The sequence below is a fragment of the Ovis aries genome, chromosome X (assembly GCF_016772045.2).
Source record: "Ovis aries strain OAR_USU_Benz2616 breed Rambouillet chromosome X, ARS-UI_Ramb_v3.0, whole genome shotgun sequence".
Classification (NCBI taxonomy): Eukaryota; Metazoa; Chordata; class Mammalia; order Artiodactyla; family Bovidae; genus Ovis; species Ovis aries.
In genome coordinates this window covers 120,673,937-120,700,590 of record NC_056080.1, presented here as the reverse complement: position 1 = coordinate 120,700,590, position 26,654 = coordinate 120,673,937, and positions in this window count along the sequence as shown.

Below are 26,654 nucleotides of genomic sequence, written 5' to 3'. Positions count from 1 at the left end.
AGGCTCACAAGTCTGGGAGCCATTTTCTTTCTTTAAGTTGCCTGAACAATTTTCTACTCTCACTGTTTATATATTTAAAATTTCAATCTCAGAAGGCATTCATGTTTCTCTTGTTTCCATATTTCTTTTGGTTGAGAGACACCTCAGTATAACTCTCACCATGTATGAAATTCTCAGGTGTCTTGTTCATTTAGCTCTAACAATGGCCTTCTTTTAGTTACTTGAGGACCTTGAGCTCTCTCCCATCTCAGAGCTTTCATACATGTTGTTGCTTTTTCCTGGAAAGCTCTTCCTATTCATTAAGAAACTAATCCCTGCTTATTGCTAAGGATGCATTTTTGAAATAGATTTTTTGGGGAGCAATTTCTAAGCTAGATTAAGGCCTTCCTTTATTTATGTTTCTCTTATAGCATGATGGTTGCATAGATTATCAAGATGTATAACTATGTATTTATGTAAATTTTATTATCTATTTTCCCCACTTAATTATATACTATCAAATACAAATTAAAATAAATGACTTAAATTCTCCCTATTCAAAAATAAGAAAAAAAATCCCCTCCTATTTTTTTTAAATTTCTTTCCTTACCTTTTTCAATTGTATCTAAATTTTTTTAATGACTAAATAAGCCTCTTGCTAGTCTCACAACTCAGAAATATTTCCATAAGAACCTGAGAATCATCTCTTTGAAATGTAATCATCAAAGAATATAACATGCTATCTCTCAGTTTCCTAGGAGGATATAGACTTAAATTCAGCTAGCAAGCGACTTCAAAGGGCAAAACCTACCTTCAATCATAAAGATAGCAGAAAATTAGCAATTTTATCTGAGAAGATGAATTTAATGTATTGTATGCCAATTTAATGCCAATACATTTAATGCCATTTAATGCCAATACATTAAATTCATCTTCTCAGATAAAATTGCTAATGAAACAGTGTCAGACTTTATTTTGGGGGCTCCAAAATCACTACAGATGGTGACTGCAGCCATGAAATTAAAAGATACTTACTCCTTGGAAGGAAAGTTATGACCAACTTAGATAGCATATTCAAAAACAGAGACATTACTCAACAAAGGTCCGTCTAGTCAAGTCTATGGTTTTTCTAGTAGTCATGTATGGATGTGAGAGTTGGACTGTGAAGAAAGCTGAGCACCAAAGAATTGATGCTTTTGAACTGTGGTGTTGGAGAAGACTCTTGAGAGTCCCTTGGACTGCAAGGAGATCCAACCAGTCCATTCTGAAGGAGATCAGTCCTGGATGTTCTTTGGAATGAAAGATGCTAAAGCTGAAACTCCAGTACTTTGGCCACCTCATGCGAAGAGTTGACTCATTGGAAAGACTCTGATTCTGGGAGGGATTGGGGGCAGGAGGAAAAGGGGACAACAGAGGATGAGATGCCTGGATGGCATCACCGACTCTATGGGCAGTGAATTTGAGTAAACTCCGAGAGTTGGTGGTGGACAGGGAGGCCTGGCGTGCTGCAATTCATGGGGTCGCAGAGTTGGACATGACTGAGTGACTGAACTGAACTGATGCATTCAGCTATATAAATGAGTAAGTTTTTTTTTTCTGTCGTTGCAATCTCTTTAGCAGATTGCCCATGATGTGTGTTGTATTCTGATTTATTGCTTGTTCAATAATACAATTGTTTTTGCTACCTTTGTGAGGAGGTATTCTGGGTTGGAAGGAGATTTTGTTAATTATATTTCCCCAATAATGGTGCACTGCATAAAAACAGTGACCAGGTCTGTTTTGTTTATGACTGTATTCTCAGTGCATACATAGTGACTGGTCCAGAATATAAGTCAAATAACTGTTTAATGAAAGAATGAATGAAGAATCCAGCAGGAGACTCCATTTTTCCATTCATTTTTTTGCAGGGTCATTATGTGGATCAGACCAACCTATTTGGAAGCTTTAGTTCCCTCAATATTTTTTAGTGTGATCAAGGACACGTTATTTAAAGTTTCTGAGCTGGTGTTTCCTTATCTATAGAACAGGGATAATAATAGCACCTATGTCCAAAAGCTACTATGGGCATAAATTGATAGAATGCATTTAAAATAAGCAACATGGTGCCTTCACATGGAAGCAATAAATTCATCTGATAATAGTTTATTATAATCATTTACCTCAAATAAATATTTTCTTTGGGACCCAAAGATCACAATGATAAGGACAGCTGTCATTTGGAAAAATTTCTTGTGGCATTTTATCCGGAAGATTTTTGTAATTCTACAACCTGTGTCCTCAAGCTTATTTGGACTTTTTCACTAGGCTGACACTATGGGATTGAAGCTCTTACTACAACCCTTCTTGCTACCTTCCCTCAGTGATCCATAACCCATCCTCATTCAGCCAGGAATTCAAAGTATAAGGTATATCAGAGTGCCTCTTAGCCACAGTAAGGCAAATGGCAAACTTTATTTCTTAAGAGTCTGGCCTTTTCCATTTTCTCTCATGAGTGAGTCAGTAGCTTCTCTCTGTGGATAACTCTCTATCTTCCTGTCCCAACAAAGATATGGGAGACCTATTCTTATGCTTTAAAGTGGATGAACCCTATAGGATTATTCATGGATTTGCAGTCTTTTAGAACTTCCTTTAACAGACCTAGGTTAAATTATGCTTTGATGTCACCCTCCTTCCCCACATCTCACATGCCCTCACCCCATTCTGAACATCCTTAAGTATCAGTTCAGTTCAGTCACTCAGTCATGTCTGACTCTTTGTGACCCCATGAATCGCAGCATGCCAGGCCTCCCTGTCCAACACCAACTCACGGAGTTCACTCAAACTCACTGCCATCAAGTCCGTGATGCCATCCAGCCATCTCATCCTCTGTTGTCCCCTTCTCCTCCTGCACCAAATCCCTCCCAGCATGAGAGTCTTTCCCAATGAGTCAGCTCTTCACATGAGGTGGCCAAAGTACTGGAGTTTCAGATTTAGCATCATTCCTTCCAAAGAAATCCCAGGGCTGATCTCCTTCAGAATGGACTGGTTGGATCTCCTTGCAGTCCAAGGGACTCTCAAGAGTCTTCTCCAACACCACAGTTCAAAAGCATCCATTCTTTGGTGCTCAGGTTTCTTCACAGTCCAACTCTCATATCCATGCATGACCACTGGAAAAACCATAGCCATGGTCAGAACAAAAACCGTCAACAGTCATGCTTTTAAATACTTTAGAAAATAAATCTACAGAGTAGGTTGTGTGTGTGTGTGTATGTGTATGTGTGTGTGTGTGTGTGCGTGTGTGTGTGTGTGCATGTGTGCATGCAGAATGAAAAAGAGAGAAAAACTGAGCTGAGATTAAGAAAGTGGCTTTCTCTTCTGGGACTACCATTCTGAGAATTTAGGCTAATCATTTAACTTCTTAGTTCATCTATTTATCACTATTAAAATTATAACTGACAATGTATTTCTGCAAACTAGTTGGCTGCACCTACCACAGCACTAGGAAAAAATAAATCACTCATTAATTAACCTGTAGATTAATGGATGTATCTGTAAAGAAGTCATACATGGAAATGATGAAGGCATTTTAAAACCCTAGGTTAAAAGCTTCCATTGCATTTAATGAAATATACCATCCTTCATCATAGTACTGTCCTCAGGATTCAACATTCTCAGCATTTTATTAATGGAACCTCTAAGAATGGGAGTCATGTTCTTTTCAACATTTTAGTATGTCAGTTTAGTATGGAAGCACTCTACTCAGAGGTCCGCTTAGGAAACCTGTGCAAAGAAAATGGGATGCTGAGATGCTTTTATGCTCAGCTGTAGGAACATATCTCACAGTGAGATAAAGTAATAACAGTGATTTCCTTGTGTGACTCATAAGCTGATTCTGGTGACAACTGCCAGAAAGAATTCTACACATTGCTAGAATAACTGCATAGCTTCTGTAACCTTATTTACTGAACCCCGAAGCACAGTATGGTTGATCATGAACTTTTCCTGATTTATAAATGGTGAAAAGTCATGCAAAATTATTCAGATTAATATTGCATTCTGCTGCTGCTGCTGCTGCTGCTGCTGCTGCTGCTGCTGCTGCTAAGTCGCTTCAGTCGTGTCCGAGACTCTGTGCGACCCCACAGATGGCAGCCCATTGGGCTCCGCCGTCCCTGGGATTCTCCAGGCAAGAACACTGGAGTGGGTTGCCATTTCCTTCTCTAATGCATGAAAGTGAAAAGTGAAAGTAAAGACGCTCAGTCGAGCCTGACTCTTAGCGACCCCATGGACTGCAGCCTACCAGGCTCCTCCGTCCATGGGAGTTTCCAGGCAAGAGTACTCGAGTGGGATGCCATTGCCTTCTCCAATATTGCATTCTACCTTTCATGAATTACCTTTACTGAAAATAATAAAATTAGAGGACATCTGGATTCTGTGTTCTGGACAACTTGGAAACAATAGTTATCACATATACAGCCACGTTTATTTCTTTGAAGAGGACAAAATTCACCAAAATCTAACAATGTTTGTATGCTTATTTAAACACTTATCTTGCTGTTTTCCAGTCATACCTTATATTAGCATGTATAAGAAGCCCTAAAAGGAGAGTAATAAGAAAATGACTGAATCTGTTATTTTTCTTTCCCAGGAGTAAATTGATTGCCACAGCAGGTAATAATTCATTGTGCCTTTGTGTTAGGCCTGGCGTGCTGTGATTCATGGGGTCACAAAGAGTCGGACACGACTGAGCAACTGAACAGAACTGAACTGTGTTAGGAAAAGGTAGTTATTAATAGACCACAGTACAGTTGTTACTCAACCACACCTCTATACATCAGACAGAATGGCTTGGTGTACAACTATCATTTGGCATACTAGTGATCTTTGTCACTGAGCTTCCACAAAGGATCAATCCAATATTTTTTTTCAGGAAATACAGATATCCTGATTTCCCCTTGTCATTTACATAGCTATAGGAGACCACTATCCCTATGACAATACTTCTTTTTTCACTACCACTATCTTTAAAGAAAATAAAAACATCAATAACCCTTTTAACTTCTTTATTTTATTTTATTTTTATTTTTTTTAATATTTTGGTTTTTTATTTTTTAAATTTTAAAATCTTTAATTCTTACATGCATTCCCAAACATGAACCCCCCTCCCACCTCCCTCCCCATAACATCTTTCTGGGTCATCCCCATGCACCAGCCCCAAGCATGCTGCATCCTGTGTCAGACATAGACTGGCGATTCAATTCACATGATCTTTTCTCTTTTTATCAGCATATTAGATACTTTTTTCTCTAACATCTCCATATTCTGTTATGATCCCCATATGAAACACTAGATTTCTTATTTTCAACATGTTGAAGTCACTGCTGCTGATTGTGCTTATTTCTTTCTTTGACTGTATACTAATCTCAAGCCTGAGGGAGGTAGAGCAGAGATAGCTGACAATTCAAAGGCCAAAAAAAAAAAAAAAAAAAAAACACACCCATCTGGGCCTGCTTCTACATCCTTATGCTTGCCAAATTCACAGGCCCCTCAGGATTATCCAGCCCCCTAACTACTGAATTAGCCAATGTTTGGGAGTTTTCCCAGATTCAACTTGAATAAGGGGCCACTTTTCACAAACAAATTCACAGCATCAGCAGGCTGATGAAAGATATTATCCTCTCCAATCTTCTTAACATTAAAGAGATTTAGTTTATATCCAAATGATGAATGCCTTAGAATCTAGATGGCTATGGTTAGGGAATGGGCAAATCAAGTTACTATTTGATTCTTTGTTATTACTGTCAGCAAAAATATAATTGAGAGCCCTAAAAGTATTATTAGAAGAATGAAAGAGAAAACATAACTTATTAGCATACAAACAACTTTATTCTGATATCACATAATTGCCAATCAAATTGGAACTCTGTTCTCACTGAGTGAGTAGAAATGAACATTAATTTTCTTCTTGCAAATCTCTCTCTCTAACATTGGAAAAAATCCAAGAGGAGCTCTTTTCAGATCTTTTTGCTAAAGCATTCTGTTCTGTTCTAATGCCACTCCTCAAAGAGCACTGCAAAGAACCTCTTCAAAGAAGAGAAAAGAAGTGGGCACACTTGAGACTGTGTGGCCATGTTAGCTTAAGATCATTTGAAAATGAAAACCAACAAAAAAATCAAGATAGAATTAGTGTGTTGGTGGTCATTTTTTTTTTTTTAATCGCTTCAGTCATGTCTGACTCTGTGCGACCTCACAGACAGCAGCCCACCAGGCTCCCCCATCCCTGGGATTCTCCAGGCAAGAACACTGGAGTGTGTTGCCATTTCCTTCTCCAATGCATGAAAGTGAGGAGTGAAAGTGAAGTCTCTCAGTCGTGTTCGACTCTTAGCGACCCCATGGACTGCAGCCTACCAGGCTCCTCCATCCATGGGATTTTCCAGGCAAGAGTACTGGAGTGGGATGCCATTGCCTTCTCCATTAGGAGGTTCCAAATGCTCAGTTTCTACCTTCAGAATACCCACTATCTCCAGCAGGTTTTTACTCAAAATGTATTCTTTCAGCACAAAAACAATCCAATGTAAGTGATAGTTTGTTCCCTCCCCACCTGAGCTTAATTTCCTGTGGTTGTGTCCTAGTTTGCAAGAAAGTAGGACTAACTGATGGGTGTAAAACTGAATAGAAAAAGGCTATTTATAAGTAGAATTGATTGCTATATAAATTCCATTCTTCTACTAAATACTGTACTTAAATGGTATTAGACATTTGATATAAAATATTATCAGGCTACTTCAAGTTTTTAATCATGAGACTGTATACATAAGAATCCAAAAACGTTATTGCAAGGTCAAATAATTTTGTAGTCTCCTCTAGAAACATCTAGAGAGTTCCAAATTAATGGATGGGTGACAGTGTGGTGTCATCAAAAGAACATGGGCTTTTGACTCAGACAGATGGCCTTTGGCAAGCTGTTTAACTAGTCTGAGTTTTAGTTTCTTTCACTGGAAAATACACATTGCCACTATTTCAGAGAGTTGCAAAGATGATTAAAGTAGAAAGTTTTTGCAAAATATCCAGCACAGTGCTTGGCATACTCTATGTGTTCAAGAAAAAGTATTCACTGTATGAAAATTTAACTTCCAAAACATTCAAAAAGCCACTTTAAAAGAATGTCAGTTTTTGTTGTCTGTAAGTTTTCAGGTTATAAATTGTGTTGTGTTAGTTGCATCCAACTCTTTATGACTCCATGGACTCTAACTGGCTAAGCTCCTCTGTTCATGGAATTCTCCAGGCAAGAATACTGGAATGGGTAGCCATTCCCTTCTCCAGAGGATATTCCCAACCCAGGGACTGAACCTCGGTCTCCCACATTGCAGGCAGGTTCTTTACAGTCTTAGCCACCAGGGAAGCCCAAGGTTATAAACTGTATTTGATGTTAATAATAATTCTCTTGGATAGGAAGTGTTTTTATTGTATTTTCAGTTTATACATGAAAATCTGAAAAACTAGTATGTATGGAACTTACCCTAAGTAATTTAGTTAGCAAGTGGCAGAGTCAGCTAAAATGTGGCTCATTTTTCCCAGTCTACTGCTGCTTCAATGGGGGTAGAATAGCCATGAGGTTGGAAGAATTTAAATACAAACATAAAAGGAAAAATATATATAAATTGGGATAAATAATTTATTATTTATGATAACTCTGTACTTGAAACCATAAAATGCCTAGAAGAGAATATAAGGAAAAAGCTCCTTGACATTGGTCTTGGCAATGATTTTATGGATATGACACCCAAAACACAAGCAACAAAAGCAGAAGTAAACAATTAAGTTTATCACAAATTGAAAAATTTTGTAAAATGGAGAAAACTCAATAAAATGAAAAAGCAGCCTAGTGAAGGTAGAAGATATTTCAAACTGTAAATCTGATAAGGGGTTAATATCCAAAATATGCAAAAATTCAAACAACATAAACTAAACAAACAACTGAACTAAAAAATTGACATGTGCCCTAAATAAACATTTTTTTTTCAAAGAAGATATACAGATGGCTAACGGGCACATGAATTGATACTCGACATCACTAATCATCAGGGAAATTCAGATTAAAACCACAATAAGATACCACCTCACAACTGTAAGAATGGCTACCATTAAAAAGACAAGAAAAAACAAGTGTTAGTGAGAATGTGGAGAAAATGGAACCCTCCTGCACTGTTAGTGGGACTGTAAATTTGTGCAGCCACAATGGAAAACAGCATTGAGGTTCCTCAAAAAGTTAAAAATAGAACTTTTTTCATTTGATTCAGCAATTCTACTTCTGGGTATTTACCCAAAGAAAACAAAAACATTGAGTTGAAAAGATATGCACAGCAATATTCATTGCATCATTTACAGTTGCAAAGATAATGAAGCAACCTAAGTGTTCATCGATAAATGAATAGATGAAGGAGATGCAGCATGTATGTATATATGTGTAATATATAAAATGTTACTCATTCATTAAAAATCTTGCCATTTGAGACAATATGGATTGATCTGGAAGGTGTTATGCTGCTGCCGAGTCGCTTCAGTCATGTCCGACTCTGTGCGACCCCATAGACGGCAGCCCACCAGGCTCCTCCATCCCTGGGATTCTCCAGGCAAGAACACTGGAGTGGGTTGCCATGTCCTTCTCCAATGCATGAAAGTGAAGAGTGAAAGTGAAGTCACTCAGTCGAGTCCGACTCTTAGCCACTCCATGGGCTGCAGTCTATCAGGCTCCTCCACCCATACTAAGTGAAATGAGTCAGAGAAATACAAATACCATATAATCTCACATACATGTGGAATCTAAAACCAAACAAAATAAAATGAAAACAGACTTATACATACAGAAAACAAATGAGTGGCTGCTGAAGAGAAGGGAACTGGGTTGAGGAAAAACGGTGAAGGGGATTAAGAGGTATAAACCTTTAATTACAAAATAAATTATACAATGGAGGTAATATAGGAATATGGTTAATAATATTGCAATGACTTTGTAAGGGGATAGATGATTACTAGATTTATCATGGTAATCTTTCATAATGTATGCAAATATCAAATCACTATGTACTACAACCAAAACTAATATATTACTCTAGATCAACTATATTTCTATTTTGTTTTTCTTTTTTGATTTTTTTATACAATGTGTATATTTGTATTTAGAGTTATTATACTACATATGGAGAAGGCAATGGCAACCCACTCCAGTACTCTTGCCTGGAAAATCCCATGGACAGAGGAGCCTGGTAAGCTGCAGTCCAGGGGAATGCAAACAGTCGGACACGACTGAGCGACTTCACTTTCACTTTTCACTTTCATGCATTGGAGAAGGAAGTGGCAACCCACTCCAATATTCTTGCCTGGAGAATCCCAGGGATAGAGGAGCCTGATGGGCTGCCGTCTATGGGGTCGCATAGAGTCAGACACGACTGAAGCGACTTAGCAGCAGGAGCATACTACATATTAATAACATACTACATATTAATAACATACAATAACTAATAACATAGTTATGCTATATTGAACAATATTCTCCATGTCACACAATACATCCTTGACCTATCTTACATCAAATAGTTTGTATCTCCTGCTTCTCCACCCCTATAATACTCCTCCCCCACCTCTTCACTGTTAACTGTTAGCATGTTCTCTGTACCTGTAAGCCTACTTTTTTGTTATATGCACTAGTGTTTTGTATTTTTTAGTTTCCACATATAAGAAGTATCATACAGTATTTGTTTTACTATGTCTGACTTATTTCACTTTGCATAACACCCTCCAAGTTCATCCATGTTGCTGAAAATGGCAAAATTTTCATTTCCTGAGGCTGAATAGTGTTCTATTTTGTGTGTGTGTGTGTGTGTGTGTGTGCGTTTCTAACATCTTCTTTGTCCATTTATCTGTTCATGGTCACTTAGTTTGCTTCCATATCTTTCTATTTGTAAATAATGCTGCTCTAATTTTTCACTTTCATGCATTGGAGAAGGAAATGGCAACCCACTCCAGTGTTCTTCCCTGGAGAATCCCAGGGACAAGGGAGCCTGCTGGGCTGCCATCTCTGGGGTCACACAGAGTCAGACAAGATTAAAGCGATTTAGCAGCAGCAGCAGCAGCAGCAGCAAACATTGGGGTACATGATATTTTCTAACTGGTGTTTTTATTTTTGGATACCACCCATGAGTGGTATTGCTAACCAACTATACATCAATAAAATGGTTAACCTAGAAGAAATAAACAAATTTTTAGGAAGGTATAGTTTCCTGAGATGGATCTAGGAGGAAATTGAGAATATGAACAGTCTAATTTCCAATAATAAAGTCAAATTGGTAATTAAACTTCCAACTAACAAATATCCAGGACCATGTGGCTTCCCAGGTGAATATTACCAAACATTTAGAGAAGAGTTAACAGCTAATCGTCTCAAACTATTCAAAAACATTGCAGAGGAAGGAACACTTCCAAACTCCTTCTATGAGGCCAGCATTACCCTGGTATCAAAACCAGGCAAAGAACTGTAAAAAAAAAAAAAATTACATTCCATAATCACTGATGAACTTAGATGCAAAAATCCGCAACAAAGTACCAGAAAACTAAATCTAACAATATATTAAAAGGATCATACTTCATGATTAAGTGAGGTTTATCCAACGGTGCAAGTTTTTCAATATCCATAAATCAGCCAGTTTGGTGCATGACGTTAACAAACTGAGTGATAAAAACCATATCATTTGAATAGATGCAGAAAAGACTCGATATAATTCCGTATCCATTTATGATGAAAAAAAAACTTCAGAAAGTGGGCTTAGAGGGAACATACCTCAACATAATCAAAGCCATGTATGTTAATTATATTTTAATTAAGAAAAAATGCATAAGTGTTAGATGTAGGTGTACTTGATTTGGGAGGCCAAAGCTAGGTGGATAGACAAGCTGAACTACAGGTCTGAGGGATGAGAATGCTGGTGTTGAAGGAAAACTTCAGTTCAGTTCAGTTCAGTCACTCAGTCGTGTCCGACTATTTGCGACCCCATGAATCACAGCACGCTTGGCCCACATGTCCATCACCAACTACCGGAGTTCACTCAGACTCAGGCCATCGAGTCAGTGATGCCATCCAGCCATCTCCTCCTCTGTCGTCCCCTTCTCCTCCTGCCCCCAGTCCCTCCCAGCTTCAAAGTCTTTTCCAATGAGTCAACTCTTCGCATGAGGTAGCCAAAGTACTGGAGTTTCAGCTTTAACATCAATCCTTCCAAAGAAATCCCAGGGCTGATCTCTTTCAGAATGGATTAGTTGGATCTAGTTGAGGTCCAAGGGACTCTCAGGAGTCTTCTCCAACACCACACTTCAAAAGCATCAATTCTTTGGCGCTCAGCTTTCTTCACAGTCCACCTCTCACATCCATACATGACCACAGGAAAAACCATAGCCTTGACTAGACGAACCTTAGTGGGCAAAGTAATGTCTCTGCTTTTGAATATGCTATCTAGGTTGGTCATAACTTTCCTTCCAAGGAGTAAGCGTCTTTTAATTTCTGGCTGCAGTCACCATCTGCAGTGATTTGGAGCCCCAGAAAATAAAGTCTGACACTGTTTCCACTGTTTCCCCATCTATTTCCCATGAAGTGATGGGACCGGATGCCATGATCTTCATTTTCTGAAAGTTGAGCTTTAAGCCAACTTTTTCACTCTCCTCTTTCATTTTCATCAAGAGGCTTTTTAGTTCCTCTTCACTTTCTGCCATAAGGGTGGTGTCATCTGTATATCTGAGATTATTGATATTTCTCCCAGCAATCTTGAATCCAGCTTGTGATTCTTCAAGTCCAGTGTTTCTCATGATGTACTCTGCATAAAGTGAAAGTGAAGCCGTTCAGTCATGACCGACTCTTTGCGAGCCCGTGGACTGTAGCCAACCAGGCTCCTACATCCATGGGATTCTCCAGGAAAGAATACTGAAGTGGGTTGCCATTTCCTTCTCCAGGGGATCTTCCCAACCCAGGAATCGAACACGAGTCTCCTGCATTGCAGGGAGATGCTTTTACTCTGAGCCAACTGGAAAACACCATACTCTGCATAGAAGTTAAATAAGCAGGGTGACAATATACAGCCTTGATATACTCCTTTTCCTATTTGAAACCAGTCTATTGTTCCATGTCCAGTTCTAACTGTTGCTTCCTGACCTGCATACAGATTTGTCAAGAGGTAGGTCAGGTGGTCTGGTATTCCCATCTCTTTCAGAATTTTCCACAGTTTATTGTGATCCACGCAGTCAAAGGCTTTGGCATAGTCAAGAAAGCAGAAACAGATGTTTTTTTCTGGAACTCTCTTGATTTGTCCATGATCTAGCAGATGTTGGCAATTTGATCTCTGGTTCCTATGCCTTTTCTAAAACCAGCTTGAACATCAGGAAGTTCATGGATCACGTATTGCTGAAGCCTTGCTTGGAGAATTTTGACCATTACTTTACCAGCATGTGAGATGAGTGCAATTGTGTGGTAGTTTGAGTATTCTTTGGCATTGCCTTCCTTTGAAATTGGAATAAAAACTGACCTTTTCCAGTCCTGTTGCCACTGCAGAGTTTTCTAAATTTGCTGGCATATTGAGTGCAGCACTTTCACAACATCATCTTTCAGGATACGAAATAGCTCAACCAGAATTCCATCACCTCCACTAGCTTTGTTCGTAGTGATGCTTCCTAAGGCCCACTTGACTTCATATTCCAGGATGTCTGGCTCTAGGTGAGTGATCACACCATCGTGATTATCTTGGTCTTGAAGATCTTTTTTGTACCATTCTTCTGTGCATTCTTGCCACCTCTTCTTAATATCTTCTGCTTCTGTTAGGTCCAGACCATTTCTGTCCTTTATCGAGCCCATCTTTGCATAAAATGTTCCCTTGGTATCTCTAATATTCTTGAAGAGATCTGTAGTCTTTCCCATTCTGTTGTTTTCTCCTATTTCTTTGCACTGATCGCTGAAGAAGGCTTTCTTGTTTCTTCCTGCTATTCTTTGGAACTCTGCATTCAGATGCTTATATCTTTCCTTTTCTCCTTTGCTTTTCACCTCTCTTCTTTTCACAGCTCTTTGTAAGGCCTCCCCAGACAGCCATTTTGCTTTTCTGCATTTCTTTTCCATGGGATGGTCTTGATCACTGTCTCCTGTACAATGTCACGAACCTTAGTCCATAGTTCATCAGGCACTCTATCTATCAGATCTAGTCCCTTAAATCTATTTCTCACTTTCACTGTATAATCATAAGGGATTTGATTTAGGCCATACCTGAATTGTCTAGCGGTTTTCCCTACTTTTGTCAATTTGAGTCTGAATTTGGTATTCAGGAGATCATGATTTGAGCCACAGTCAGCTCCTGGTCTTGTTTCTGTTGACTGTATAGAGCTTCTCCATCTTTGGCTGCAAAGAATATAATCAGTCTGATTTCAGTGTTGACGATCTGGTGATGTCCATGTGTCGAGTCTTCTCTTGTGTTGTTGGAAGAGGGTATTTTCCATGACCAGTGCATTTTCTTGGCAAAACTCTATTAGTCTTTGCCCTGCTTCATTCCACATTTCAAGGCCAAATTTGCCTGTTACTCCAGGTGTTTCTTGACTTCCTACTTTTGCATTCCAGTCCCCTATAATGAAAAGGACATCTTTTTTGAGTGTTAGTTCTAAAAGGTCTTGTAGGTTTTCATAGTACCGTTCAACTTCAGCTTCTTCAGTGTTACTGGTTGGGGCATAGACATGGATTACTGTGATACTGAATGGTTTGCCTTGGAAACGAATAGAGATCATTCTGTTGTTTTTGAGATTGCATCCAAGTACTGCATTTTGGACTCTTTTGTTGACCATGATAGCTACTCCATTTCTTCCAAAGGATTCGTGCCCACAGTAGTATATATAATGGTCATCTGAGTTAAATTCACCCATTCCAGTCCATTTTAGTTTGCTAATTCCTAGAATGTCAATGTTCACTCTTGCCATCTCTTGTTTGACCACTTCCAATTTGCATTGATTCATGGACCTGACATTCCAGGTTCCTATGCAATATTGCTCTTTACGGCATCGGACCTTGCTTTTATCACCAGTCACATCCACAACTGGGTATTGTTTTTGCTTTGGCTCCATCCCTTCATTCTTTCTGGAGTTATTTCTCCACTGATCTCCAGTATTGTGTTGGGCACGTACTGACCTGGGGAGTTCCTCTTTCAGTATCCTATCATTTTGCCTCTTCATAATGTTCATGGGGTTTTCAAGGCAAGAATATTGAAGTGGTTTGCCATTCCCTTCTCCAGTGGACCACATTCTGCCAGATCTCTCCACCATGACCCGCCCATCTTGGGTTGCCCCACGGGCATGGCTTAGTTTCATTGAGTTAAACAAGGCTGTGGTCCTAGTGTGATTAGATTGACTAGTTTTCTGTGAGTATGGTTTCAGTGTGTCTGCCCTCTGGTGCCCTCTTGCAACACCTACCATCTTACTTGGGTTTCTCTTACCTTGGGTGTGGGGTATCTCTTCACGGCTGCTCCAGCAAAGCACAGCCGCTGCTCCTTAACTTGGACGAAGGGTGTCTCCTCACCGCCGCCCTTCCTAACCTTCAACGTGGTATAGCTCCTCCAGGCCTTCCTGTGCCTTTGCAGCCACCGTTCCTTGGACATGGGGTTGCTCCTCCCAGCCGCCCCTGGCCTCAGACACCGGGTAGCTCCTCTCTGCCATTCCTGCACCATTGCAGCCTGGCACTCTCGGCTGCTGACCCTGACCTCGGACGTGGGGTAACTCCTCTTGGCTGCTGCCCTCCGGGCATGGGATCCTACCAGCTTCTGCCCCTGACCTTGGACATGTGGTAGCTCCTCTCAGCCATGCTTAGTGTGCTGGTCACAGCCACCCACGCTTAGTGCGCCGGTAAATAGAGACACCTCATTGATACTTTATTATAATTTTGTTTTTGAGGAGTGATGTAACTCTAACCTCCACTTCCCTAACAAATTATCAGCAAAATAGTAATTTCTTAATTCTGCTACTAGAAAGATTTTGTCAGGATATAGAAAGTGAAAAGGTATATGCCAGGGTTAGTTGGAACTGTTTCTATCTTCACCTGGCACCAATACTATCTGGGTTACAAAAGAGTTAGTAGCCATCTTTTCACCTTTACAGACAATTAAGGGTAGTTTTTAAAGGTCTTTGTATGTTCTATAGCAGATGGCATAATTAACAATATGGCCAAGCAAATGATATAAGGAGTGAGACAGGTTGAGTGGAGGGTGCATGCCTCCTCTACAGAGGACTGCTTCAACTTAGACCTAACAGATGGCTATGGTGCAGTCATGAATATTTCCAGAACTTCTGATTCTTTCCATAAAAAGGCAAAATAAAAAATGACAACTGGTGATCTAAATATTATGTGTACTTTAGTAAATTTAAAATCTACCATATTTTTAAAACAAAAGAAAATAAGCTAGCAAACATAAAATATAGTGCTAGCAAAACAAAATAATTTAGAAGGTGGATCTGCCTCTGGACTAACTGTTTATGACTTCTGACAATATTCCCGTTCTTTCACATGCTACAAGTTAAAATTGAGAAGCACTGGTATATATACAGTCTAAACACCTCAGACTAATGTTTTTGGAAGTAATTGTATGAACTTGGGAGAGTAACTCCTTTCTATACTTTAATTTCCACAGCTGGTAATTCAGAAAAATCATTCTCCTTACCTCACTGGATTTTGGTAACGATTAAATAAATGCATTATGATCTTCATTCACTTCTCATACATCTTCTAAAATCATTCAAAGTCTATATTTGCCTTTAGTTAGTCTCTAACCAATAGTGTCATCACACACCAATAGTGGTGTTGCTCAAGAAGGAAAGGTCTTTTTAGGCTGTATCCTAGCCCTAATCAATAACCAAGGTGTTGTTTCTTTTTTTTTACCCCCCGTTAATTTTTTTTTATAGTTGTTTTACAATATTGTGTTATTTTCTGCTGTACAGTAAAGTGAATGAGGCCTATGTACACATACACTACATCTTTTTTTTTACCTTTTCAATTTATATATTTATTGAAGGACAATTGTTTTACACAATTTTGCTGTTTTCTTCAAACCTCAACATGAATCAGCCACAGGTATACATATATCCTCTCCCTTTCGAACCTCTCTCCCATCTCCTGCCCCACCCCACCCTACTAGATTGATACAGAGCATCTGTTTCAGTTTCCTGAGCCATATAGCAAATTCCAGTTTGCTATCATTTTAGATATGGTAATGTAACTTCCCATGTTACACTTTCCATATATCTCACCCTCTCCTCCTCTCTCCCCACGTCCATAAGTCTATTCTCTATGTCTGTTTCTCCATTCAGCTCAGTTCAGTTCAGTTCAGTCACTCAGTCATGTCCGACTCTTTGTGACCCCATGAATTGCAGCACACCAGGCCTCCCTGTCCATCACCAAGTCACGGAGTTCACTCAAACTCACTGCCATCGAGTCTGTGATGCCATCCAGCCATCTCATCCTCTGTTGTCCCCTTCTCCTCCTGCACCCAGTCCCTCCCAGTGTGAGAGTCTTTCCCAATGAGTCAGCTCTTCACATGAGGTGGCCAAAGTACTGGAGTTTCAGATTTAGCATCATTCCTTCCAAAGAAATCCCAGGGTTGATCTCCTTCAGAATGGACTGGTTGGATCTCCTTGCAGTCCAAGGGACTCTCAAGAGTCTTCTCCAACACCACAGTTCAAAAGCATCAATTATTCGGCATTCAGCTTTCTTCACAGTCCAACTCTCACATCCATACATGACAACAGGAAAAGCCATAGCCTTGACTAGATGGACCTTTGTAGGCAAAGTAATGTCTCTGCTTTTCAATATGCTATCTAGGTTGGTCATAACTTTTAATTTCATGGCTGCAGTCACCATCTGCAGTGATTTGGAGCCTAAAAAAATAAAGTCTGACACTGTTTCCACTGTTTCCCTATCTATTTCCCATGAAGTGATGGGACCAGATGCCATGATCTTCGTTTTCTGAATGAGTTTTAAGCCAACTATTTCACTCCCCTCTTTCACTTTCATCAAGAGGCTTTTTAGTTCCTCTTCACTTTCTGCCAAAAGGGTGGTGTCATCTGCATATCTGAGGTTATTGATATTTCTCCGGGCAATCTTGATTCCAGCTTGTGCTTCATCCAGCCCAGCGTTTCTCCTGATGTACTCTGCATAGAAGTTAAATAAGCAGGGTGACAACATACAGCCTTGATATACTCCTTTTCCTATTTGGAACCAGTCTGTTGTTCCATGTCCAGTACTAACTGTTGCTTCCTGACCTGCATATAGGTTTCTCAAGAGGCAGGTCAGGTGGTCTGTATTCCCATCTTTTTCAGAATTGTCCACAGTTTATTGTGATCCACACAGTCAAAGGCTTTGGCATAGTCAAGAAAGCAGAAATAGATGTATTTCTGGAACTCTCTTGCTTTTTCCATGATCCAGCGGATGTTGGCAATTTGATCTCTGGTTCCTATGCCTTTTCGAAAGCCAGCTTGAACATCTGGAAGTTCACAGTTCACGTATTGCTGAAGCCTGGCTTGGAGAATTTTGAGCATTACTTTACTAGTGTGTGAGATGAGTGCATTGTGTGGTAGTTTGAGCATTCTTTGGTGTTGCCTTTCTTTGGGATTGAAATGAACACTGACCTTTTCCAGTCCTGTGGCCACTGCTGAGTTTTCCAAATTTGCTGGCATATTGAGTGCAGCACTTTGACAGCATCATCTTTCAAGATTTGAAACAGCTCAACTGGAATTCCATCACCTCCACTAGCTTTGTTCATAGTGATGCTTCCTAAGGCCCACTTGACTTCACATTCCAGAATGTCTGGCTCTAGGTGAGTGATCACACCATCTTGATTATCTTGGTCTTGAAGATTTTTTTTTTACCATTCTTCTGTGTATTCTTGCAACCTCTTCTTAATGTCTTCTCCATTGCTGCCCTCTAAATAAATCCCTCACTACAATTTTTCTAGATTCCATATCTATGTTTTAGAATACAATATTTATCTTTCTTTTTCTGACTCACTTCCCTCTGTGTAATAAGTTCTAGGTTCATTCACATCATCAAAACTGACTCAAATCTGTTACTTTTTATGGCTGAGTAATATTCCAGTGTGTATATGTACCACAACTTCTTTATCCATTCATCTGTTGATGAACATCTAGGTTGCTTCCATGTTCTAGCTATTGCAAATAGTGCTGCAATCAACAATGGGATACATGTATCTTTTTCAATTTTGCTTTCTTCAGGGTATATGCCTAGGAGTGGGACTGGTGGGTCAAATGGTGGTTTTATTCCTAGTTTTTTAAGTAATCTCCATACTGTCTTCCATAGTGGCTGTATCACTTTACATTCCCACCAACAGTGCAAGAGCATTCCTTTTTTTCCACATCCTCTCCAGCATTTATTGCTTGTAGACATTTTGATGAGGGCCATTCTGACTGGTGTGAGGTGATATCTCATTGTAGTTTTGATTTTCATTTCCCGATAATGAGTGATATTGAGCATCTTTCATGTCTTTTTTAGCCATCTGTATGTGTTCTTTGGAGAAATGTCTGTTTAGGTCTTTTCCCCACTTTTTGATTGTGTGTGTGTGTGTTTTTTTTTCCCCCCTGGCATTGAGTTGTATGAGCTGTTTGTATATTTTGGAAATTAATCCTTTGTCAGTTTTTACATTTGCTATTATCTTTCCCCATTCTGAGTGTTGTCTTTTCACCTTGCTTAAAGTTTCCTTTGCTGTGCAAAAAATTTTAAGTTTAATTGGTCTCACTTGTTTACTTTTATTTTCACTTCCATTACTCTAGGAGGTGGATCATAGAGGATCTTGCTTTGATTTATGTATTGTGTTCTGCCTATGTTTTCCTCTAAAAGTTGTATAGTTTCTGGTCTTACATTTAGATGTTTAATCCATTTTGATTATATCTTTGTTTATGGTGTTAGGAAATGTTCTCATTTCATTCTCTTACATGTAATTGTCCAGTTGTCCCAGCACCATTTATTGAAGAGCCTATCTTTTCCCCATTGTATATTCTTGTCTCATTTGTCAAAAATAAGGTACACATAGGTTCATGGGTTTATTTCTGGGCTTTCTATCTTGTTCTATTGGTTTATATTTTTGTTTTTGTGCCAGTGCCATACTGTCTTGATGACTGTAGCTTTGTAGTATAATCTGAAGTCAGGAAGGTTGATTCCTCCACCTCTATTCTTCTTTGTCAAGATTACTTTGGCTACTCAAGGTCTTTTGTGTTTCCATATGAATTGTGAAATTTTTTGTTCTATTTCTGTGAAAAATGTCGTTGGTACTTTGATAGGGATCACATTGAATCTGAAGATTGCATTTGGTAGGATAGTCATTTTCACAATATTGATTCTTCCTACCCAGAAACATGGATATTTCTCTATCTGTTTATGTCATCTTTGATTTCTTTCATTAATGTCTTATAATTTTCTGTGTACAGTTCTTTTGTCTCCTTAGGTGAGTTTATTCCTAGATATTTCATTAATTTGTTGTAGTGGTGAATGTAATTGATTCCTTAAATTCTCTTTCTGATTTCTCATTGTTAGTATATAGAAATGCAAGTGATTTCTGTGTGTTGATTTTGTATCCTATGACTTTGCTAAATTCACTGATTAGCTCTAGTAATTTTCAAATACTATCTTTAGGGTTTTCTATATACAGTATCATGTCATCTGCAAACAGTGAGAGCTTTACTTCTTTTCTGATCTAGATTCATTTTATTTTTCTTCTCTGATTGCTGTAGCTAGGACTTCCAGAACTATGTTGAATAGTTGTGGTGAAATTGGACATGTTTCTCTTTCTGATCATAGGGGAATGCTTTCAGTTTTTCACCAATGAGAATATGTTCGCTGTAGACTTATCATATATTACATTTACTATATTGAGGTAGGATCCTTTTATGCCCATTTTTTCAAGAGTTTTAATCATAAATGAGTGCTGGATTTTGTCAAAGGCTTTTTCTGCATCGATTGAGATCATCATATGGATTTATCTTTAAATTTGTTAATATGATGTATCACATTGATTCATTTGCATATATTGAAGAATCCTTGCATTTCTGGAATAAACTCAACTTGATCATCGTGTATGAACTTTCTGATATGTTGCTGAATTTTGTTTGCTAAAATTTTGAGGATTTTTGCATCTATGTTCATCAGTGATATTGACATGTCATTTTCTTTTTGTGTGTTTTCTTTGTCCGGTTTTGGTATCAGGTAGATGGTGGCCTCATATAATGAGTTTGGAAGTGTTCCTTCCTCTGTAATTTTTTGAAAGAGTTTTAGAAGGATAGGCCTTAGCTCTTCTCTAAATGTTTGATAGAATTCTGCTGCGAAGCCCTCTGGTCCTGGTCTTTTGTTTTGGGGGAGATTTTTGACCACAGCTTCAATTTCAGTGCTTGTAATTGGGTTCTTCATAATTGCTATTTCTTCCTGGTTCAGTTTTAGAAGATTGAACTTTTCTAAGAATCTGTCCATTTCTTCTGAACTTTTCTAAGAATCTGTCCATTTCTTCTAGGTTATCAATTTTATTGCCATATAGTTGTTCCTAATAGTCTCTTATAATCCTTTGTATTTCTGCATTGCCTATTGTAACCTCTCCTTTTTCATCTAATTTTGTTGATTTGATTCTTCTCACTTTTTTTCTTGATAAGTCTGGCTAAAGACATCAATTTTCTTTATCTTTTCAAAGAACCAGCTTTTAATTTTATTAATCTTTACTATTGTTTCTTTCATTTCTTATTCATTTATTTCTGCTCAGATCTTTATGATTTCTTTCCTTCTACTAATTTTGTGATCTTTTTGTTCTTCTTTTTCCAGTTATTTTAGGTGTAAAGTTAGGTTGTCTATTTGATGCTGTTCTTGTTTCTTGAGGTAGGATTGTATTGCTATAAACTTCCCTCTTAGAACTGCTTTGGCTGCATCCAATAGGTTTTGAGTTGTCATGTTTTCATTGTCATTTGTTTCTACAAATTTTTTTTCTCTTTTGATTTCTTCAGTAACTTGCTGGTTATTTAGAAATGTGTTGTTTAATCTCCATGTGTTTGTGTTTCTTATAGTTGTTTCCTTGTAATTGATACCTAGTCTAATAGTGTTGTGGTAGCAGAGGATGCTTAATATGATTTCAATTTTCTTAAATTTACTGAGGTTTGATTTGTGACCCAAGATGTGATCTATCCTGGAGAATGTTCCATGTGCACTTGAGATGAAGGTTTATTCTTCTGCATTTGGATGGAATGTCCTGAAGATATCAATGAGATCCATCTCATCTAATGTATCATTTAAGACTTGTGTTTCCTTATTAATTTTCTGCTTGGATGATCTGTCCATTGGTGTGAGTGGGGGTATTGAAGCCTTTCTACTATTATTGTGTTACTGTCAATTTCTTCTTTTATGTCTGTTAGTGTTTGTCTTAGGTATTGAGGTGCTCCTATGTTGGGTGCATAGATATTTACAATTGCTTTGTCTTCCTCTTGGATTCATCCCTTAATCATTATGTAATGTCCTTTATCTCTTGTAATCTTCTTTTAGGTCTATTTTGTCTGATATGAGGATTGCTACCTCAGCTTTCTATTGCTTTCCATTTGCATGGAATGTATTTTTCCATCCTCTCACTTTCAGTCTAAATGTGTCTTTAGATCTGAAGTGAGTTTTTTGTAGACAGCATAATTATGGGTCTTGTTTTTGTATACATTCAGCTAGTCTGTGTCTTTTGATTGGAGCATTTAATCCATTTATATTTAAAGTAAGTATTGATATATATGTTCCTATTGCCATTTTCATAATTGTTTGGGATTGATTTTGTAGATCTTTTTTCTTCTCTTGTATTTCTTGACTGTATAAGTCCCTTTAACATTTGTTGCAAAGCTGGTTTGGTGGTACTTAATTCCCTTAACTTTTGCTTGTATGAAAAGCTTTTTATTTCTCCACCAATTTTGAGTGAGATCCTTGCCATGTACAGTAATCTTGGCTGTAGATTTTTCCCTTTCAGTACTTTAAATATATCCTGCCATTCCCTTCTGGTCTGCAGAGTTTCTGCTGAAAGATCAGCTGTGAAGCATATGGGCTTTCCCTTGTATGTTACTTGTTGCTTCTCCCTTGCTGCTTTTAATATTCTTTCTTTGTGTTTATTCTTTGTTCATTTGATCAGTATGTGTCTTGGTTTGTTTCCCCTTGGGTTTATCCTGTATGGGACTCTTTGTGCCTCTTGGACTTGATTGACTATTTCCTTTCCCATGTTGGGGAAATTTTCAACTATAATCTCTTCAAAAGTTTTCTCATCCCCAATTCTTTTTCTCTTCTTCTTCTGCGGCCCCTATAATTTGAATGTTTCTGCATTTAATATTGTCCCAGAGGTCTCTGAGACTATCCTCAGTTCTTTTCAAATTTTTACTTTATTCTGCTCTTCAGAAGTTATTTCCACCATCTTGTCTTCTAGCTCACTGATTCCTTAGTCTGCTTCAGATATTCTGCTGTTGATCCTTTCTAGAGTATTTTTAATTTCAGTAATTGTGTTATTTGTCTCTGTATGTTTATTCTTTACTTCTTTTAGATCTCTGTTAATTGATTGCTGCATTTTCTCCATTTTGTTTCCAAGGTTTTTGATCATCTTTACTATCATTATTCTGATTTCTTTTTCAAGTAGTTTGCCTATTTCCTCTTCATTTATTTGGACTTCTGTGTTTCTAGTTGTTGTTTTTTTTTTTCCTTCATTTGTGTAGTATTTCTCTGCCTGTTAATTTTTTTTAACTTATTGTGTTTGAGGTCTCCTTTTCCCAGGCCTCAAGGTTGAATTCCTTCTTCCTTTTGGTTTCTGCCCTCCCAAGGTTGGTCCAGTGGTTTGTGTAAGCTCTGTATAGGGTTGAGATCCGTGCTGAGTTTTTGTTTGTTTGTTTTCTGATAGGCACATCTGAGTGAGGTGGTAATCCGGTCTGCTGATGATTTGGTTTGTATTTTTTGTTTGTTTGTTTGTTGTTTAGATGAGGCATCTTATACAGGGTGCTACTAACAGTTGGGTGATGCCAGGTCTTGTATTCAACTGGATTCCTTTTTGTGAGTTCTTGTTATTTGATACTTTCTAGGGTTAGTTCTCTGGTTGTCTAGCGTCTTGGAGTCAGTGCTCAAACTCCAAAGTCTCAGGGCTTGATCTCTCTCCCCGCACCCCTCCACTCCCCGTTTCTTAGTTCAGTCTCACTTGCTAATAGGGTGCTGCACTGCAGAAGCCTTGACCTTGGCCCTTCAGAATAGAATTCCTAGTTTGAAAGAGTGACAGCAGCACCTCTGCTAGGGGAGTGAGTGCACAAACCATGCACTAACAGACACTCAATTGTATACTGCCTCTTTTTTGGATTCCCTTTTCATTTAGGTCATCATTGTGCTATACAGTAGGTTCTCATGAGTTATCTATTTTATACATAGTAGTTTGTACTGTAGGTCCCAATCTTTTTGAACAGTATCATGTTTCTCCAAATTTTTCTAAGGAGTCATTCCCTTCAGTCAGTTCAGTGATTCAGTCATGTGCAAGTCTTTAGAACACCATGGACTGAAGCGCGCCAGCAGTCCATCCATCATCAGCTTACTTCACTTTATCCATCACCTTATCTATCACCTTATCAATCACCAGCTCCTGGAGTGCCAGAGTCCAGCCCCAGTGGATCCAGGGAATTTGAAGCAGGGACAGAGTCAGCGAGGAAAGACTTATTTACTCAGAGATATAAAGAGAGATTAGGAAAGAATAGTGTAGTAGGAAAATTAGTGGAGAAAAGAGGCTGAATAACTTGGTTTATGCAGAGAACCAATAAAACTCTGAGACAAGGGGTTTGCCCCATCAATGTAGGCCACCGGTGCCCACTTGAATAGTGGAGGGTGCCCCGCCTTGGGCTCCCTCTCGCGTGGGTCTTAGAAGCCAGGGCAAATAAGTAGACACGGTGAGCCTCCACACTCCAGATGGGAATTCAGCCTGAAAAGGGAGAAAAGAACGACATGGGGGAGCCAAGCATCAGTGCCAGACCCACAACTTTATTTTCAAAAGCAGCTTATATACCCCAAGTTGTACATAAAGAAATAATGGAATATGCAGGGTTATGCAGGGGCAGCAGTCCTGACCCTTATTGAGACCAGACTTTCCTTTTGCATACCTTCCTGTATGCAAAAGGTCTTAGGTGGTTTTACATCATCTTCTGCCCAGGGGGCCTGTTTACATTTTTATGGCTCTTTTCCTAGATAAATATCTATCAATCAGAAAACTCATTTTCCCTTGAAGTGTTTTTTTCTTAATCTGCATCACCCTCAAAATACTAAATAAAGTTACATTCCTGTAGAACAAAGATGCAGTGGGTTATAACAAAGAAAGAACTTAACTGAAAGATCTAGTGTTGCTAATACCAGGGCTACTACCTGTTTTTTCTACATACCAACTATATCTACAAATAAAAGATATGGAAATTTGGCAGCAAGTATTGGCTCAACTAATGAAACCCTTAATCAGTCCTATTCTAAATGATTTTGACTCCTTGGAAGCCCCTACATTCCTAGGATGTTTTAAGCTTCCTGTGCCTCTCGCAGTCGGGAGGCTGCAAACAATCACATGCACAGCTGCAAGAGTCCGGCAGGCAGGCTAGAAAGCCATCAGAGGGGTTTTGGATTGAAACACTCTTGTTATGCCCAGGAGACTTATTATCTAAAAGCTCTATATTAACTTTTTCCAGAAAAGGTGGGGGGGGGGGACAGCCCCCTGTTAATGTCAGAAGGGTAGGTGGAAAGCATAACACAGTAAAGCAGGCAGACTCTGGTTTGGGGGCAGATGCTCGAGAATCTCCAGGGGAACCCCTGAGGCTTGATTACACCTTTGCGTAATGTCAAGCCTCCTTCCTCATGACCTTTGCCCCACGGCGAGATTCCTCATGCTGGCTCCCGGCACTGGAGCTTACTCAAACTCATGTCCATAAAATCAGTGATGCCATCCAAACATCTCATCCTTTGTCATCCACTTGTCCTACCACCTTCAATCTTCCCCAGTATCAGGGTCTTTTCTAATGAATCAGTTCTTCACGTCAGGTTGCCAAAGTATTGGAGCTTCAGCATCAGTACTTCCAAAGAAGATTCAGGACTGATTTCCTTTAGGATGAACTGGTTGGATCTCCTTACTGTCCAAAGGACTCGCAAGAGTCTTCTCCACAGTTCAATAGCATCAATTCTTCAGGGTTTAGCTTTCCTTATGGTCCAACTCTCACATCCGTACATGACTACTGGAGAAACCATAGCTTTGACTAGATGGACATTTGTTGACACAGTAATGTCTCTGGTTTTTAATATTCTGTCTAGGTTTGTCGTATCTTTTCTTGCAAGGAGCAAGTGTCTTGTAATGTCATGGCTACAGTCACCATCTGCAGTGGTTTTATTGCCCAAGAAAATAAAGTCTGTCACAGTTTCCACTGTTTCCCAATCTATTTGCCACAAAGCGACGGGACTGGGTGCCATGATCTTAGTTTTTTTGAATGTTGAGTTTTACGCCAGCTATTTTACTCTCCTCTTTCACTTTCATCAAGAGACTCTTCTGTTCTTCTTTGCTTTCTTCCACAAGGGTGGTGTTATCTGCATATTTGAGGTTACTGGTCACTCTACCAGCAATCTTGATTCCAGCTTGTACTTCTTCCAGTCTAGCATTTCACATGACGTAAACGACATATAAGTTAAATAAACAGGGTGACAGTACACAGCCTTGTTGTACTTCTTTCCGAATTTGGAACCAGTCCATTGTTCCATGTTCAGTTCTACCTGTTGCTTCTTGACCTTCATACAGATTTCTCAGGAGGCTGGTCAGGTGGTCTGGTATTCCCATTTCTTTAAGAATTTTCCACAATTTGTTGTGATCTACACAGTCAAAGGTTTTGACATCGTCACTGAAGAGAAGTAGATGTTTTTCTGGAATTCCCTTCCCTTCTCTATGATCCAACAGATGTTGGCAATTAGATCTGTGGTTCCTCTGCCTTTTCTAAATCCAGCTTGAACATCTGGAATTTCTTGGTTCACGTACTGTTGAAGCCTGGCTTGGAGAATTTTGAGCATTATTTTACTAGCATGTGATATAAGTGCAATTGTGCGGTAGTTTGAACTTTCTTTGGCATTGATTTCTTTGAAACTGGAATGAAAACTGACCCTTTCCCTTCCTGTGGCCACTGCTGAGTTTGTGCAACAATTTACAGCATCATCTTTTAGGATTTGAAATAGCTTAGCTGGAATTCCATTATCTCCACTAGCTTTGTTTGTAGTGATGCTTCCTAAGGTCCCCTTGCCTTCACATTCCAGGATGTCTGGCTCTAGGTGAGTGGTCACACCATCATGGCTATCTGGGTCTTTAAGATCTTTTTTATACAGTTCTTCTGTGTATTCCTGCCACCTCTTCTTAATATCTTATACTTCTGTTAGGTCCATACAATTTCTGTCCTTTATTGTGCCCATCTTTGCACAAAATGTTCCTTAGGTACTCTAATTTTCTTGAAGAGATCTCTAGTATTTTCCATTCTGTTGTTTTCCTCTATTTCTTTTCACTGATCACATAGGAAGGCTTTCTTATCTCTAGCCCTGCTATTCTTTGCAATTCTGTACTCATAATGGTATATCTTTCCTTTTTTTCCTTTGC